Source organism: Acyrthosiphon pisum, chromosome A2 (genome assembly GCF_005508785.2).
Source record: "Acyrthosiphon pisum isolate AL4f chromosome A2, pea_aphid_22Mar2018_4r6ur, whole genome shotgun sequence".
Classification (NCBI taxonomy): Eukaryota; Metazoa; Arthropoda; class Insecta; order Hemiptera; family Aphididae; genus Acyrthosiphon; species Acyrthosiphon pisum.
The window spans coordinates 84,706,678-84,726,431 of NC_042495.1; the positions used below are offsets into that span (position 1 = coordinate 84,706,678).

General features: G+C 27.8%; 1 protein-coding gene across 6 annotated transcripts in view; it reads left to right on the forward strand.

The window, feature by feature from the left end:
* Window positions 1–19,754, forward strand: part of LOC100570020 — a 231,206-nt gene that overhangs the window by 91,810 nt on the left and 119,642 nt on the right. For 3 of the 6 annotated variants that reach the window (XM_029490506.1, XM_029490503.1, XM_029490507.1), the window contains one exon: window positions 4,814–4,852. The exons of 1 other annotated variant lie outside the window; for it this stretch is intronic. The gene's annotated coding sequence lies outside the window, so the exon portion shown is untranslated. Of the gene's footprint in view, window positions 1–3,548; window positions 3,607–4,813; window positions 4,853–19,754 lie in introns of all 6 variants that reach the window. 2 more of the 6 variants (XM_029490504.1, XM_029490505.1) reach the window with 1 other exon arrangement.

Below are 19,754 nucleotides of genomic sequence, written 5' to 3' on the forward strand. Positions count from 1 at the left end.
ATTGTTATGTGGGGATAGTACCTACCTATCCAAATCGAAATATGAACGGGGAGTTTTAGAGTTCTTTGACTCCATGTAGGTACTAAAGTGGATAGGTTTATATTAATGGGTTTGTGTGACTATGCTGAAGTGAAAATCATAGTAATTAATAATAATTTGTATAAGATTGTATAATAATAATACTAAATCCAATATTACATCTATTTTATATTTTTATAACTATTTTTATGAACTATTATACTTAAACCTTAGTATAAACGTTTTAATAACTCAGAAACCACTCATTTGAATTTAGAATTAGGCACAGTCAAATTTTAAAAAACAATAACAGTTCCTTTAAAATTTACAGTAAAAAAGTAGGTTCTCATTTGAAAAAAAAGCTGAAATCTGTATCACCACAAGACAATCCTTAAATGGTATAGAAAATATTAAACAATTTAAAATAATGTGGTCCTTAAGTAAACTTAAAAATTTAAAAATATAAAATAATTTGGGTACAAAATTTATTATAAATTATTATGTTCTCGGTGATTATATAATAATGAAAACACAATTTAAAATGAGAAACTCATTGTTAATAAATATTATTATTGAATGATTTAAAAGTCTCTTTCGTTTTTACTAATCACATATAAGCAGGTGTCAGTATCATATATATATATATATATATATATATAATATTTAAGTGTTTTTTTTCTTTGAATAATTCATATTAAACATTTTTCTTAACTATTAAGGCGTTTCAGCATTAAAAAATAAAAATTACATTTAGTATTAGATAAATTTACATATTTTTCTTGTAGATAATATATTTATTCCAATATATTACGTTATAAATGTAATTTAAAATATAATTTTACTGGCCAACTACCACTTAATAGATTTTTGTATTTTTACTGTTATCCATATTAAATAATATTATGAGATAAAAATTCTTATAGTAAAATCAATACAATGACTACTCTATTGAAATGTAATAACAATATGCTTTAATGATAAAACTAACATTTTTAAAATCTCTATCACTGCAATATAAGAGGTATGTTTATGTGGTTTTTTGTTTCATATTATTATTTTGATATTTATTTAATATCATATAATACAGTTTGACACACAAGTGAAAACATGCATAGTACGTATACATATTTTATAATATAAGATGGCTTAAATAAACAAAACAAAATAAACAAATACATAATTTAATTTAAATGAATAGATTACAATTTCAATTAAACATACATTAATGGTTTGCTCGAATTTCTAAAGCTCTGTTACACAATATATATAATTTATGTATATTAAACATAAACAAAAAATTAAAGGTTTTTTATAAGTCAAATAATGCATACAGACAGGAGTATCAGTGAGTGGGTGGATTCTATACCCTTAAGACTCCAACTTAAAAAAATATTCAACCTCGTTTATACTATTAATACTCGTTTATACACACAAATTAAATAGACTGTATAGCTACATAAATAAAAACTATTTACAAGATAATTTTTAATCTACGTCAAACGGTTATTAAAATAATTCGTAGGCTGCCACCACACTGTTTATTTTTATAATTAAAATATTTATAAAATTATTGGACCAACTACTACTATATATATGGAAGGTTTATAAAGGTTTTTATAAGTAAAATAATGTATATAACTAGGAGTATCGGTAAGTGTGCGGTTTCTTCCCTCGAGCCTCCGACATAAAAAAATACTCGACCTCATTTATACTTATTATACACAACGTAAATAATTTGTATAACTGCAAAAATAAAAATAATGTACAAGTTCATTTTTTTTAACGTCAAAATGAATTACGAATTTGTGGGCTGCCACTTTACGTGCATACACTATTTTTAACTATAATTTAAATATTTATTAAATATTGATGGTATGCAGTATATTATACCTAACGATTCATTCATCCGTCGTCGAAATTTGTTATCTATCAACTACGTCTTCTAAATATGGAATTAAAAATACATTTTGACGTTAAAAAAACCTTAAGAATATTGTTATGTTAATTGGTATAACCGAGATTTTTTAGAGTTATTAATTGGGAATTCGATTTAAATTATTTTTTTAATGAATTACCCATCACTTTTAAAATTCATAATTCTTTATCGTAAAATAATGTTTACGTTTGATTTAACTTTTCTAAATTTAAAAATCCTGTAAAAGCAATTTAACAGATCAAACGCTTATTTATTATGAGACGGAACGTTCGACATATTTCCTTTGGATTATTTTCTAACTGTTAGGTTTTTACTAGTTTTACCAGTTTTACCAGTTTTACCAGTTTTTATATTTTTCTTTTATTAAAAGTTACACAAATGCCTATGAATAAGTTTCTGTTTGGTTTTTTTCTGTAAGAACTAATCAGTTTTTGTTTTTATAAAACGAATTTTTATTATTAATATTATAAGTTTATACTTTTGTAATGTAATTACAGTAATTAATATGCTGAAAAATGTAAAATAAAATCAATAAAAATATGAGTTTTCTACTTACCATAAAATATTCTATAAAATTATCATTTAAAGTTTTAAATTAAACAAATTTATAGTCTATACGTCTAAGTGTATAATTATTAGCATGTTTTATCAAACAACCCTTCCATGTAAAACTACGAAAGTCTTAAATAATTTTAGTTACCTAAAGGCTAAATGCATTAACTTGTGTAATAATGTTGAAAATGATATTAGATTAACAGTATACGAGTATCAACTTAAGATTTTTTGTGATTATTGTAAGCTCCAAGTACGAATATTTTTCCTAAGTGTTTAAGTATACGTCATCGCTACAGTTATTATCAAATTATCAATCTTACTAATCTTGAATTCGTTGAAAATTACTCTAAATTGAGTTAACAGACAAATTAAATTTGAACTAAGTTAACTAATAAGGCGAACAAAAATGTTTGATGAGTGGCATAATTCAAACTTCTGTTTTATTGATTATTATTACTTTGAAATTATCTTTTTGCACTCGTTTTTCGTTTAAAGGTTTATCAGTTCAAATTTAATATCTTGATTATGTCCATAAAAATGTTTAATTTGGACTGGAGAGAGAAAGATTTTGCTTTTAAAAATAAATATTTTTCCTCAGAATAGTAGGTAATTTTTTCAACACAAATCATTCAAAAGCGTTAATCAAATCATTGGGATAGGCTCACAATCGTGTACGACTCACAATCATATAAATCCGATTCCTAATCGTATAAATACGATTCATAAACGTATACGACCAGGTATAGTAAATATTATTTATTTAAAATACGTATTCGTACTGTAAAAATCAATTAGCTGTCATACTGTATATCGTATTAAATAATTAACGAAAATAAGAATAAATATTTTGATTTAGATTACCCAAGGCAAATCATGTCAGTATGCATATTATATTATTATAAGTAAAATTTTGTTGTATAACTTTTCCTAGTTATAAACTGTACGTATGAGATATAAACAATATTTAATGCAATTTGTTTAAAGTTAAAGTTCATATATTGGTATAGAAATTATTCATAACAATATACTACTTTTACAGGATAATAAAGGCACCCCTTGCAATAGAATGGAGAAGTGGCAAGACACACAATAACTTGGTATGGACATTTTTTTAAGCTCAACGTTTGCATATCGTTTGTTGATGTCGAATATAATATTTATAAGCCTATACGTAGTATAGTTATTGATAACGTTACCATAATAATATACGTTTATTTCATCGTTGATGGACATATTTTACACTCGTTTCTCGTTCATTTTTTATAATTTTATTTTGTTTTTCGTTGCAGGAGAGTGAAATGATACATACAATTAAGTGTAATATTTAATGTATTCATGAGCTCACACACTTTTCATTCATTGTTTTTCCAGTTGAATACTGAAAATCTATTTAAATTGTTATTTTGAAAACGTTAGTTCGTTTTCAATTTTATTTTGAGACAACATAGAACGGCAGATTGGAGGCTTATAAATACAATATCTAATTAAAATATATTTGTAAGAAAATGTTTAGATACTCTAGTAATGATAATATTATACTATGTAACCAATTGCACGCTTAAATAAACAAAACAATATTCTTTTTTCGTGAGCCAAAAAATAAATTCACGTGTGAGTTATGCTTTTACTACCTATATAGGGGTTGAAAAAAGCTATAAATTCCTTACAAGTCTCGAGGATTCTATTTATATAGCTTTTATTGATAACGGTCCAGTAGTTTTTGAGTCTATTAATTACGGACAAACGAACATCCATTTTTATATTACTATACTTTATAGACTACAACTATCAATCACGTATACATATTACATAATAAATTATACATATATGTATAATAATACTTACCAAGGCTCCAAACTGAAAAACGGACTTAATAACTGATAGGGCACATACTATTATTACTGACGAATACTGTCTACATTAATATTGAATTGTAATGTATTGAGATAATAATCTTCACCGCAGATGTATTGTACCTATATTGCCTATATATTACGCCGTGCAATAAATTTGTCATTAAATGAATTGTCTAAAAATATAGGTAGTAGGTACCTATAATATAATATATTATTAAATGCATTTTTTTTTTATTGATCATTATAGCTTCGGTGACAGGGACCATTAGCTTTATGCATTAATACATAATATTGTTTTTTGTTTTTGGCAACAATTTGGTTACAATAATATAAGGGGTCTTAAGGACTTTATAGCTATTTTACTCTTAAATATATTTCTATTTTATATTATGTGTGTACAGTACAATTAAACGAATATTATTATACAGTTGTATTATTATTTTTATAGGTTCCAGGCCTCAGCTTAAACGGGTTATCTCGGCGCAGGGTAAGTGGCGTACTTGCATAATTGTTGTAGTTGTAAATTTGAAACTATATGCTAGCTAGCATAACGCTAGCTGGTTTAGTAATTACGTATTACTACGCTGGTACTGTAATATTTAATGTTGTTTACTTTTGAGCCATTAATTATATATTTTAATTTCTACTTTTTTATCGAAATCTATATTTTGTCAGTAAACAAACCACTATCGGGATTGGATTTTGAAAATATCTCGGCCGTTTTATTGAAAACGGTTCAGTGGTTTTTGCATGAGTCTATAAATTGCAGACAGACAGACAATAATTGTTATATTGATAATTATTATCCATGTATATTTATTTAGATTTACATGTTTAAAAGTATAAACATAATATTATTCATATTCCATTCCACACCAGCGTCGGTGTGGTATTATGGATCAAATTATGATTTTTTGTTTTTTTTTTTTAACAAAGTGAAACATTTTTTTGTTGTTTTTATGCTATACCATTAAAAGGAATTATTATTTATGTTGTCATGAGTTGATGTTTTTGTAAACTCGAAGCTATGCATTAAATAATAATACGTGATACTGTGTAATTGGGTTTGAACGTCAAATTACTCATATCTAACCCAGATTCCCCTAATACTATTATTTAAGTATTCACTTAAATAGGAAAAAAACTTTGCAATGCAATATTTAACTAGGGTTGTTTTATTACATTATCAACGTAGGTGTAGCATATACATATAAATATATAATATAATCTGGCGGGTGTAAGTTGTATTTTTCGTAATTTCCAGTTTTAATAACATTATTAAATAATAAGGATACCTACGACAATTTAATCAGGCTCAGGTGGAAATCGTGTTAAATGTTTAAAAATGTATATTAGCCATTAGGTGTACCGTATACCCTACTTCTATCGAATACAATGTGTTTGTGTTTTAATTTTTAAGTTTAGGTAGCAGTTCATTGTTTTTTTTTTTTATAAAAGTTTAAATTATAATTATTCGCACCCTTTAAAATACTTATATTATATGGTTCGGATTTTTTTTTAAGCAATTGTCAATAATATCAACGAGTATAAGCAGTGTTCAAACTTATCTAGATAAATTTATTTAGATGAATATCTAGATAATTATTTGTTCATCTTTTATCTTATCTAGATAAATAGTTACAAGGTATCTAAACGTTCATCTTGGATAAATTTTTTACTAATCTAAATAAATTCATCTAGATACATTTTTATTGATAAAAATCGCGAAATTATACTAAATTTTTAAATATTTATACAGATTCTCAAACAAAGTTTATGGTTTATAAATAATGTAATTATTTTTATTTATATCATTATTATGTTCCTAGTGCCCAACTAAAATATACCAACATTTATAACCGTTTAAAAAATAATTGTATCTTTTTTTATCTAGATAAAAAAGTATTTATCTTTATCTTTATTTAGATAAATGTGAGTTAAGTTATCTTCTATCTCTATCTAGATACATTTGAGTTGTATTATCTTTATCTTTATCTAGATAAAAAAATACTTATTTAATCCGAACACTGCGTATATGAGAGTTGATGGCATGTAATTATCAGCGAGTGTTGAATTTGTATGTATCAAAAAATATACATTATATTAGTTTGTCTAATTCAATAAAAATTGTTTACTATTTTATTATTATTTATACCATCTTCATATTTGGTTATAATATGATGAGTTAACATTTCACTATAATTAATTTGTATTTAGTTTTAATTAACATAAGTTTATTACAAAATCAACATAAATGAGAAAATATATTATGCCTTGTAGAGATTTTTAATGCCTAGTATAGCTGTTATACGGAAAAATTATTATACTACGAAAATATATAAATCTAATTACCTCACAGCTCCGATTATAACGGCAATATAGTAAGTTTATTAGCATAGTATGATAAAATGTCTTGTAACTTAATCGACTTAAATATTTTGAAAATGTTTAATTATTCATTTTTTTATCTTTGATTTCAAATAACAGATTTTAAAGAGATGTATTATACTTGTTTTTTAACTGATAATTGAATATTTGTTATTCAGTCTTAAGACTAATTTGACAAATCGTTTAATAATATATGTGGTTGCGATGGTAATATTGTGTCTTTGGAGTTTGGGTAAATGTATTTTATTCTATACTATATAGCTGTATTACCCGAGTATAAATGAAAGCGAGATGGGAAATGCCCCAGCGGCGGATGGTAATAATTAGTAATTTTTTTATCTTACGTGAACCACTTGCAAGCAAGAATAGAATGAAAAAATTGTATGATTTTAATATTATTATTAATTGCGGTAGGCCACCCTAAAATAAATTATTCAATTTGTTTGTGTACCTTCCTCGAATCATCAACATCAGTTGAGTATTTTTTGATTCTATATAAGCCTCAGTCATATAATTTGTGTTTACAATACATAATAGCTGTTATCCGTTGATTCTATTCTTTAAAAGTTAAAACTCTTACATCCCGTCGTTATAGATAATATTATAGTTAGTAATAATAATACAATTTTGTAATGCAACTGCTGTTTTGTATATGACGTGTCAGTTAGGTATGATCCGACTTATAATATAATATTATTAGTCGATTACCTGTTATAACCTAACCTAAGTATCCCTTCGTTTCCATTTTACTTTAGTTGAATTTATATTTTCAATATTGTTTATTGTTAAAATTATATCCAATCTCAATAATTATATAATTATCTGTAACCTATGAGAATTAATAAACATTAATACATCAATTAAACTACAAAAAAATTATTCGTTTTTCGTGAATCTAAACATAATTTAAATGTAAACTACCCTATAGAGGTAGGGATGGTCCGCTCAATGTTATTAAAAGATAATTTTTTAGAACATTTAAAATCTAGCAGACCAGAGCATAGATAATATTATTAATACAAAAATGGAAAATAAATAAAATATAGCAAGGGTCAGATAAAAAAGGTACGTGGGTATCCATCCTTCTCTTAAAGGGAGACCTAGATAGGTTGAAAAACGAAGCTGCAAACCTTCCTTAAGTCTTGCAAGGATTCTATTGATGTACATTTTATTGAAAACAGTCCAATAGGTTTTTATATCTACAGAGAACGAAGAAAAAAATTAACTTTTATATAATAGGTAGATTTAAAAAAAACATATATTTTATAAAATTGGTATTAAAATAGGTATCTATAATAAATAGGTAACCCAATACATACGATAGCACGTACCTCGAAAGGAAAAAAAATACTCGTTTGTTTTATTCAAGAGCTGCTGCGCACTCATCAAAGGCCAAAAAACGTATTAAATATTTGGAATGGTTTTCATCGCTGAAATAAAAAAATAATATCAAAATAACTATTACGAAGGTAAAAAAAAAACGAAAAAAAAAACATTCAGATTTTTTGCGTGCGCATACATTCGCTCGTCAAAATCACTTTTAAAGGAATATCACGATTTATATTTACCATATATGTATAACTATACTAAAAAAGCAGAACGTATTAGATTAATACGAGATCAACAGTTTATTGTTTTCTCGGATCAGAAAAAATGAGGATAAACTTCAGAAAGTCAAAAACGTTTTATAGTAAACCGTATATATACCATATACCGACCACCCATATAATATGCATACGTCATCATACTTTGTGGTGTACCATCGCGACAACCCATCTAATCCGTATTTATATTATGCGGTGGGTACACCTACTCAGCTATTCAGTGGTGAAATTATATTAAAGATAAAATGTATTTGTCTGACCCGAAGGGCTTAAAGATTTTATTTCTAGAAAGAATAATAACGCTTAAAGGGAGAAATGTTGAAAAAATTCAACCACAAAACTACGTATAGGTATATAATAATTTATCCTCACACAAAATTATAGTACACTATAATAACCCATATAGGTAGTTGTATTTTATTGTCAGTTGGTGATGGATTAAGACTGAATTGAGAAAAATATTCAAAAACCTTAAAATATATTATGATAATCCTAAATTGTTCAAAAGTGCAGTTGTCCTTTATAGAATGTAAATCAATCTATAATTTATACTATTATTGCACGAATATTTTTCACGAATAATGCGTTAAACTGTTAAATTTCATTAATTTTTGTTAAATACTTATATAATATAATAATTCAGTTTACGTTAGTACAAATGTACAACTATCAATTAATAATGAGTTTTAACCTAATGTCGTATCTATAAGTTTCTCGCACAGAATGTTGGAGACAGCGTGAGAGTGACTTAACCTGATGTTGACGGAAGTCAAAACGACCCGAGAAATAATAAAATATTTGCTGTTGTGTCAATTGAGATTTGAGGACGACGAACAATATTATATTTACTTGTTGATAAATATGGTACTTTGCCACAACTATGCACCAGACACCAGTTTGGTGTTTGTCCGTTGCCTTCAATATCTCTGGACGAGGTCACACTTTACCAAATCATCGAGAGAAATAAGTTATTGATAAAGTACCAAAATCGTTATAGTTGATACTTATAAATTTAACAAAAATAATTTTTGTAAATTACAGTTGATGCAACTGAATGCAAATAAATATTGTCATCATAATAGCCGTATATATTTTTCATAATACATGTATAAGAGATGAATAATGATAATAATTTATGTATTGAACATTTGATAAAATTGAGTAAGTACATTTAAGTTCAAATATAAATTATAAAAGTTCAAAAACCATTAAATAGGTAGAGGTAAATTTTGAGAATATATTAGAGCAAAAAGTCATAAAAATACAGAAAAAAAAATAATTTTACAAAATCATGATAATATTAAGGTTAATAATATAATAATTGTATAGGTACTAAAATTAAAAACTTCAAAATATTTATTAATTTAATTTATTATATTCATATAAATATGAAAGTTTGAAAAGAAAGGCTAAATGCAAATAGTGTAAATTTTATGTTCAAACAGCGCTACAACACGTACTTATACTATATTATTATTAATTAATTTGAAATTCATGGCTTTAAAAAACTGTAAAACTGTAAAAAAAAAAATAAGTTTTGAATTTTTACAAACAGTACTGCTAAATTAGTGTTCTTTACTTTGTGCTCTGGTGACATATATATTACGTGTATAATATTGTGTATAATAATTAATAACACTTAACCTCATAGTAAATTTAGTTAATTATTTATAGGTGAACCGTCGTTTAGCGAGCGTTTTCCAAGTATACGACATAAGGATTATATTTTCAATTATTTAGATATTTATACCATTTAAAGAGTTTCGTTTGGCAAACTTTTTTTTTTTAAATAACCAACCTTTTTTCTGTAAATTGTTAAGAGAAAACGATTTATTTAACAATTTGGTGTTAAATGAAAATTCTAATAAGTAGTTTATGAGTTATTAAAATGTGTACACTAAGGATAATAGTCCTTAATAAAGATGTTTTTTCAAAAATATAAAATAGACTTAATATTAAATTTAGCATTAAATTACAATATTTAAAAATAATAAATATTATTGAAAGATTATTATTGATTATCATCATTATAAAATTAGGAATCAAGCATAATATCTCTTCCAAGCCTATTATCTTGGGCGATCAATTTTATTTAGCATATAATATAGTTAAATAACTCAAAAACTACTCATTCGGATTTGGTTTTGATGGGTGCATCAACATTTTCAAGAAATGTATCTATTTAACAATTAATAAGAATGTACCACCACAGTACACTCCTTCAATATGACATATAAAATCTAAATAATAGAAAATAATAAGGACCTTAAGTGTATTATAGGTAGGTACTTGAAAATGCCAAAAATCAGAATTCGAATAAATTCATTATGGTAAAAAATCAGGGTGAGTATGCTTGCTCCACTCTGTATACCTAATAACTCTGCAGGAAGGTTATATCGCCACACATGTACCTCAAATATCTTATAAGCGTCATGTATTTAATAGTTTCTGTACCTACCTATGTATCGTAACTCTATATGTAAGCGTGCGTGGGTGAGTGGTATTTACTTTTACTCCTCTATTGTAGTGGTTGAATGACGAGGGGGTGCTAAAAAGAGGGTTTCGGTGAATAATAATTTACTGTATGTATACGATGATGTGCACACGTCCAAAGTGCGAAAACCTTCACGAGCTCCTCGGAATAACCGCCCCAGTTGTAGCTTTTACCTATACGGTTCATTCAACATAATACATTATAACACGCCCACTCGCACCACATACAGAGTGATTAATTTATTACGATCACCCCTTTTTTATTTTTCTATAATGCAGTAATTCAAAATCTGATTTTCAAATTTTTAAATATACTTTAAAACGGTATTTCGAAATTCTTGAGATTTTGTAGTACTACTTGTACCTACTACCTCCACAAGGAGTGACCCTCATGGAGTACAACCTAATTTTTTTTTTTAAATTAAAATCTTCTGTACATTATTTAGCGGCTAATTTTTCCTAAAATGATAACATAACGAAATCAAAATCCAGACAAGTAGTTTTTGACTTAAAAATGGAGCGTGAAAAATGTCGTTACCTTATCAATCGAGAACGGCTGGTCAGATTTAGCTCAAATTTTTTTTAAGATGTTCACAATTGCCAGTAGAAGGTTTTTATGAAAGAAAATTTTAGGAAAATCCACCGGAAAAGTGAGAATTCTGGATGTAAACAATACAACAATGTATTATATATTGGTTCCTATTGGTTAATCGGGCATGTTTGTTGATTTGTGGTATTATTTTTTGTAACTATATATATATTTTATATAAATTAATATTTGTGTGTAGATTAGACCTTTGGGAAGAAGACAGGCTTTTTTTTTATTCATCGGATTTTAGTATGGTTAGGTTAGGTTAGGTTAGGATTTTGTATTAATTTATTATATTAATCCACCATAGGTGGAATACGACAAACTTGGTATAACTTTGATACTTTATAGTTAAATCATACACTTACGTACAAACAGCATGGTCTCCGCGTTCTACCACAGGTAGATCGCTTACCTGAAAATATACTGCTGCGAATCAGAATTTTTATCCCAGGCAGCTGAAAAGTAAAGATAAATTTTGAACACCATACGTCGAATATTAAATAACAAATTGAACAAAGTTTGAGTCATATAGAGTATTGGTATATTTAACGAGCAACGAAGTGCACAGGATAAGCTAGTATTACATAAATACATATTAAATATATATTATTATATTTTATACTTTCGTAAAATCATACTTTTTAATAACTATTATCCTTGGTATAAACGTTTTAATGATTGAGAAACTACTCGTTAAAATTTCGAACTAAGTAAATCAACATTTTCAAAAAAATCATTCGGTAAATAAATCACAGTTAAAAAGTGGGGTTCTCATTTAAAAATCAGAGGTTTCATATCGCCACGGGGCACTCCGTAAGTAGCTAGTATAAGAGAATCACAAGAATTCAAAAGTATGGTCTTTGAGTATAATATTGAAAAATTCCAAAAATGCAATATTTAATGAAAAACCGGAGGTGAGCTTACTCGGCGAATCATCCTGTACATTATGACTTATTATGATAATAATGTTCCAAACGCGTTTCCCGCACAACTCCGTGGTTACAATCATGACTGTACGTAACGGGATGTTGTTATTGTTGTTATCATACCATGGTATACGATGTAAATATTATAATATTACATCGTAATAGTCTTGTACGTTTTTGGACGGCCATAGAAAATGTGTTTATGTTGTCTGAATAATATTATTATTACGTACGCAGTGTGTAAACTGTGTATTCGAAACGATCGGAAACACGTGGTCGTGCTATAATAACGGAAACGATTTGTAATTTGTAAACCACGATAATAATTATTACACGCCGCGTAACATATTATTATTGTAAATTTGTAATAGGTAGTAAATATTATTTCACGTAAAATGAAAGATATCGATAACACTATAATAATATGTTATAATTAGGACCCGGAACTTGATGAATTTGCATCTTTTTTTCTAATGCTTACGTTCGAGGCTCGTCTTTACAGAAATTTGATTCATGGACTATAGAATTTAATGGTACAATTTTTATTTTACCAAGTATATATTAAACGCAATTATTTTTTGTTACCGTAACGCGTTTTCGTTCCGTTAACTACAAATAGAAATTCTATTGCAAGGGGCTTGTACAGATATCTACACTTTGAAAACACGAACATTTGTTAAAATTGTAATATCAGTATTAAAATAATTATATGATACAATGGTTACCGAAAAAAAAAATGTTCTATACATTATCTATTAGCCGACTAAGGTACATTAGGTATAGTGTAGTGACTACACAATTTGTATCAATCGTTAGATTAATGCAATTCTTGAAACACGAAATAAGCACGTCTTCGACTACCTACCTATATGTGCTCTTTTCAATAATATTTTAAACGAGTTCGCCTATTTAAATCAATTATCTTGAAAATACGGTTTTTCTCAAAGTACGTTGAATGCCTTATGTAATTGAGTATATGCGGAAAAAAAATATGATTATAGTTAACCGCGCAGCTGGAGATGTCTACGCGTTATTTGTGCTAGCATTGAATTATTATACGACTCAAGTAAGATTGATTTTTAATAAATGCATGAACTCGCAATCCACAGGACATTTTAAATGATCAGTGCAAAAACAAGATAAATCCATTTTCATCAAAAATCCTGTTTCAAGTATCTATATCTTTGCAAAAATGAGACACTTCCAACAATATGTATGGAAAATATAACGTTCTTGGAGCGTCTGGTTTTCGATTTTTTGGTGAAAAACTACAAAGGTCCAAGAGAATATTATAATGAATTCTAAGTTCTGGTCAAAATACAAGATAGCTCCAAAAATTAAAATTGTTTTTTATTTTCTAAAAAGTTTTGAAAAATAATTGTCTGGATTTGCACCCATTCAATTAGGTGTATATAACAAAAGCGTGCATGTCGGTTCGCTCCCTCGTGCATAATACTATATAATATAATAAACACGCGTATCTACTCCAGAGCAACCGAAGAGACACCGAGGGATATATGCAAGAATAATGACTTATAAACATTTTTTTTTATCGATATATTTATAAAAAAAAAACAGAAAAAATTTTAAATATCTATAAATAGCTCATCTCGACGAAAACTGATATTAGTTAAAAGTTCAATAACTTTAAAAGAGTGTGCCAAAATAATCTCGGACATGCGGGTTTGCTAAACTATATACGTTGAATAGGTACCTAACCTTAGTACATAATTGAGTAAAAGTCGAATACCTCGAAACACGCTCAAACATATTATAAGCAAACCACAGTCTCGTATTATTATATCGCGCAGCTTGCAGATGTCTACGCGTTATCTCTCGAGTCGGTTAGATTGATTCACAATAATTGCACGAACTCGCGATCCACAGACTAATTAGGCGTATATAACAAAGGCGTGCAAGTCGGTTCGCTCTCTACTTACAATGCATGGTATTTTATTTGATCGTGTATACAATAAACACGCGTACCCACTCCAGAACAACCGAAGAGACATGGCGAAGGAAATATTATGCAAGAAGAATAATTTATATCACACTTCACATATTATTATATATTCTGAACGATGTATTGTTCTCGGGCGTTTCAAAGGTACGACGATTGTAGTTGTACGACGTTGTAACAACAGCTGCAGTATATAATAATAATATGGTGTGGCGCGAATTCACTTTACTGCATTATTATTATTATTATTATATAGATCCCTCGAAATGTGTTTGGTTTAGAACACTTTGCTGCAGAAATGGGGGGAGGCGGTTCCAAACGATTTGTTTGCAGAAACGCTTGTTGCTTTGAAAGTCACAAGCCTGCAAAGAATACCTGTATAATAATATAATATAATACGGGGTTATTCAAAACGATTCATCCGATTTCAAACGTTTATAATATAGTAAGTTATATTATATTTATACGTTTTTAGGTTTGGACTCTAAACTCTAGAGTTATACATTTATGATGCATTGATACATTATGTAAAAGAATAATTTTTCTAATATATTCAATGGTATATTTTCTTAGGTCTACGAACAACATCTAGCTGGAACTCAAATTCGAATTCCGTGACTATTCATTGTATTGACACTTCTAACTGTTTAGCTCCTCTGTGGTTGATAATTGTGATCATTGGGGCAAGTAGGGATATACTGTGAAGACTTGCGCACTCCTAAATTTAAAATGTGCACCCCCAAAAAATAAAAGACTTTTTCCATTATATTTTGATAACCTATTTTGAAGTAAAGATTATCAATAAATACAATACTGTTGTACAATACCTATAATATTGTATATTGAGGGATAAAATATGTAGGTACTCGGCACTACTCGCCGCTACTATGTTCCTAGCTATAACATAATATTATGATATAATCTTTAGCTTATTTAATGTGTTGTAAAGAAAAGGTCACAGATACGCGTAGTTATTACTTATTTGTGTAGCAATAGTCATAATATTATTATATTATCGGTTGACGAAATAACTTTGAACACAGGATAACGACCATTTCATCTTTATGTTTGGCAGGATGACTGCCTATGAATGTGAGCGGTGATAACATTGCCTCCTTGTTTATAATTTGTTATTGAAGTGTATTGATTATTGAATATATCATTAAAATAGGAATAATTTATCACAAAATATTTGTTTTTTCAATTTTTTTACATACCTACACGTCTTTCAAATGGCACCGCACTGATGTTTAGAAAAACAAATTTTTTAATGTGTTTCTGTCATGAATAGGGAAGTGTCCAAACATTTCTCTAGCCTCCGAAGTTTCATAAATTTGCGTTTAAACCACCTGTGATCTGTGTAGCTCCAAAAATATATTTCTTTAATCTCTACCATGGTCTTAAGTTATACAGATTTTTTTATCTTATTAGTATTTGTGTTATCTATATTACTTCAATGTACTCAATATGTACCTATAGGATGACTATTTACGTCCATAGTACATATGCAGTATTAAAAAAAAAAAAAAACAAAACTACTTAACAAGAAATCAGCGATCTAAGTCTTCCTGTGTAAAGTTTTTATAATTCTTGTTCAAATCAGTCAGAGTTAAAAGTACCTACTCAACTGAATAAAAATAATTGTAATGGCATGATTGATTAGGGTATAATTGAGATAGGAGAGGTGGACCACGTCGTCCAGAAGTCTGAACTAGCAGTAATTTAAATAAATAAAATTTACTGGCCGAAAAATTATGTAGTAGGTAGTCACAATTTAGTATTTACTGTTACTGTTACGGTAAATCTATATAATTTGTGTACCCCTAAAAATATTGCTCTAGTTGTGCCTATGATTGTGATGTTACGAGTGTCCTTAACATATCACTAAAAAAAGCAATCACACAGTGTAGGATCAGGTGACCAAAGTGTATGTTTATCGATAATTCGAGTAAGTTGTATGTATACGATTGGCATATCATACATTCATACGTACCGGGACAAATATTATTTAGAGGTGGGAGATAAAAGTAGAAACTTTATCAAATTAAACTTGCACATGACCGCATGTCTAAAAAAATTATTTTTACTGTAAACATTTTAGTGGGGTTGAGCTTACATGCATATTATATCTATAGTTTTAGGTTTCTAAACATAAGTTTAGAACTCCCTAAATAGTTATATTCCTTTTTTTTCCGTCCGTTAGTTACCAGTACATAGTTACGATTGTATATATTAACCGTGGTTGTATTAAAAATATCAAAATATTAGTATTTAATTTAAATTCATAATATCTAATATTAAGAAATGGCCACCAAAAAATAATTATAGCTACCAAATAGTTATTTTTAAACTGTATAATATTGAATTATAGTTTATTGCGTCTTAAAGATAAGTTTAGAAACTGGGAACTTCACACGCTCGTAGAGTGAACTTTCCTAACTTTCCTAACAAAACATAGCGGTAATATACATTTCGAACAAAATTAATCAATATAAGTGTCTAATAATACCATGCAGTTTATACGAATACTGTACAATGTGTATGTGACGTAAGCATTTCTGTTTTTTCGTAGTATTTTCTATAATTTTTCCTGATCCGAAATGTGTGATGTCTGACACACGGAGAAAAATGATTGAAAAATAATCCCGTAAATTTATCGTCAAATTAACACTTTCATCAATCTATTCGAAATCTAAAATGGTGAAATATCATACAAACATTATAGGAACACAAGTAATCAACCTTAAATGTAAATTTTATTTTATTTTAAAAAACGTAAATGTATTAAACATCTATGGTGAAAGTTTTAGGTATTTACCATTTCTTATTTTTGAATCACAACAGAACAAAAAACTGGTGTTACGTTAGTATTCCTGTTATTTTGTAATAGTTTCTATAACTTTTCCTGGTGCGATGTCAGAAACACGGATAGTATGCAGATTGAAAAATAAACTATGATCGTAAAATTAACACATTCATCACTCCAATCGGAATCTTAAATTTGATAACCGACCCTTTGGGAAATTTGAATTACGACCATTCCTGACGCGAAATACCATACAAATATTACAGGAACACTAATAGTATTACATTATGAACCTTAAATGTAACATCGCTAAAACGTCATAGTATATATTTTATAATTGATATTTTGAGTGCGATCTAAAGTTTCCGCACGTACTTAACGGACTCAGACAACGAAACCGCGACGGCGGCAACCTCGACAATACGAAATATTATGTGGTTGTGGTAAATAATAATGTTATAGTATGCAATAATTATGTTTCGCGAAAATAACTGTATAATGAATACCTCTATTATACAGTTTTAAAATGATTTAATGTATTTTATTCGTTCCGCGTCTTTATAATATTAACAACACAAAACAAACAGATATTATTATTATTATTTTAATGAACGTGGCTTTAGAAAAATCTCAAATATGAGTATGCTCTGTTTATTTTTATATTTTACACACCAGTAGTTTATAGGAGTCGTTCATTTACGGTATATTATTTAGTATTGGTAATAAAATAAAATTAATAAATTGCATATATTTTGTATTACACGCCTTTATTGTGTATACCTAATCTTTATTCGAAATTATGCAATTAAGTTGATTTATATCATTTTAATTTGAGCACTATCGAATAAGGCACTTTTACCCTGCAATAGATGTTTCTATACTATAATAAATAAATACATTTATTTACTTATTTATAAAATATGTACGCCCATGGAGACTGAAGTACAGCTTATGCAAATGTTACAAACTTAAAACTAGTATACAATAATAATACAATAATATTACTCTTGTTGAAAATAGTAGAGGTGAATAATAGATACTTATTACTTAGGATAAACTTACTGTTGGTCGTAGGTTACAAACCATTGGACAATTGCTATAAGAGTAAGCTACTCTAAATAGTAGGTACCTCCCTACCCATCTGTTCGTGTTTTATTATACCCTATACAAGAAAAATTAAAAATTAAATATTTTTGCGATGAATTAATAACAAAATCATAGATATAGGTATGAGTAATTTTAGTATATTTCTCGGAATTATTTATTTTTTTAAATGTATACCATAATTTTGCTCTCGTAAGCCTACACATATTTTGAACCGAAATCTTAAGTATTCGACGCTAAAATATTCGATGAGATTTTAATGCAAAGTTCCCGTGAGAGTTTCGACAAAGTTTACGCCAAAGTTCACGGTAATGTTTCGAATACTAACCATTTACTAGAGGATTTACGTGGTCCATTCAAGAAGAACAAAGGAATTAATTCTGCTACTTGTGTACTATACACGTAAATTCAATTTCAAGTATAGGCAGGTGGTGTGGTATAGATGGTATACGCGCGGTTGGCGTACATACCTCGTCGGGTTAATTGGATATAGAATTTTTATTTATGAGCATCTAGCAGGTGGTCGCCCGTAGTATTTTTGTTTTACTAATATATTATACTTTTATATTTATTGTAAACATTTTTCGAGTTGCATGCGTACAATTTCCATGCGAACAACAATCACTAAACATATAATGAATCAATACAACACAACGGTTCTTCAACAAGGATTTAGTGGCTCGTGCTTAGCAGGTGTTAAATTTTAGTGAATCATTAAATTAATAATTTTTAATATTATATAGATATATTTTTAACATTTTTTTTTTCTAACCGATTTATGCAAGGCAAATTTTCTTTACGCTTTATAATATGTTAACTGTCAACGAATATCAACATTAAAAAAAAAAAAATGTATATAATTCCTAACAATGTGGCATGCTAGTATGCTACTATTAGATTTTTTTCCACTGCACTAACACCAAAACCTTACCTATGATAACTCTAACTTTCTTACAGAGGAAAAATATTTTGATTTAAGCCATGATACCTACGTATATTTTATTCACGAAACCCTATACATAATTTATAGTTATAGCTGGTAATCTATAATATTATTATTATTATTATAATTATTATAGATTACCTAATTTTACTTAATTGTTTAAATTTTTTTCGCCCAAAAATCATTTTTCAAATCGATTAAAAGCCCTGAATTTATTTCACACTGGCTATAACCTACCTTATAAGTTAAATCCGGTATATCGCGTTTTAATATTGAACAACGTGGCTACTATAAGCAATCTATGTCGTTCTATATTCAACGGGGCAAACGCTTTCGATTAATTTGAATAATATTATAATTAATCGGATTAATTGTCTGACTCTCAGTCTACGACAAATGTCGTTATCGGTTCGTGTTTTGACAAACTTTATTATTACTATATAAGATGCTACGAGTATAAGGTATAGTGTGACGATGATAACCGACTTATCATCGTTTTTTCGGTTTTTTGACTTTTACTACGGCTTGACGTATTATTATTAATTTCCTCGATAGAAATATTCGATAACGCCA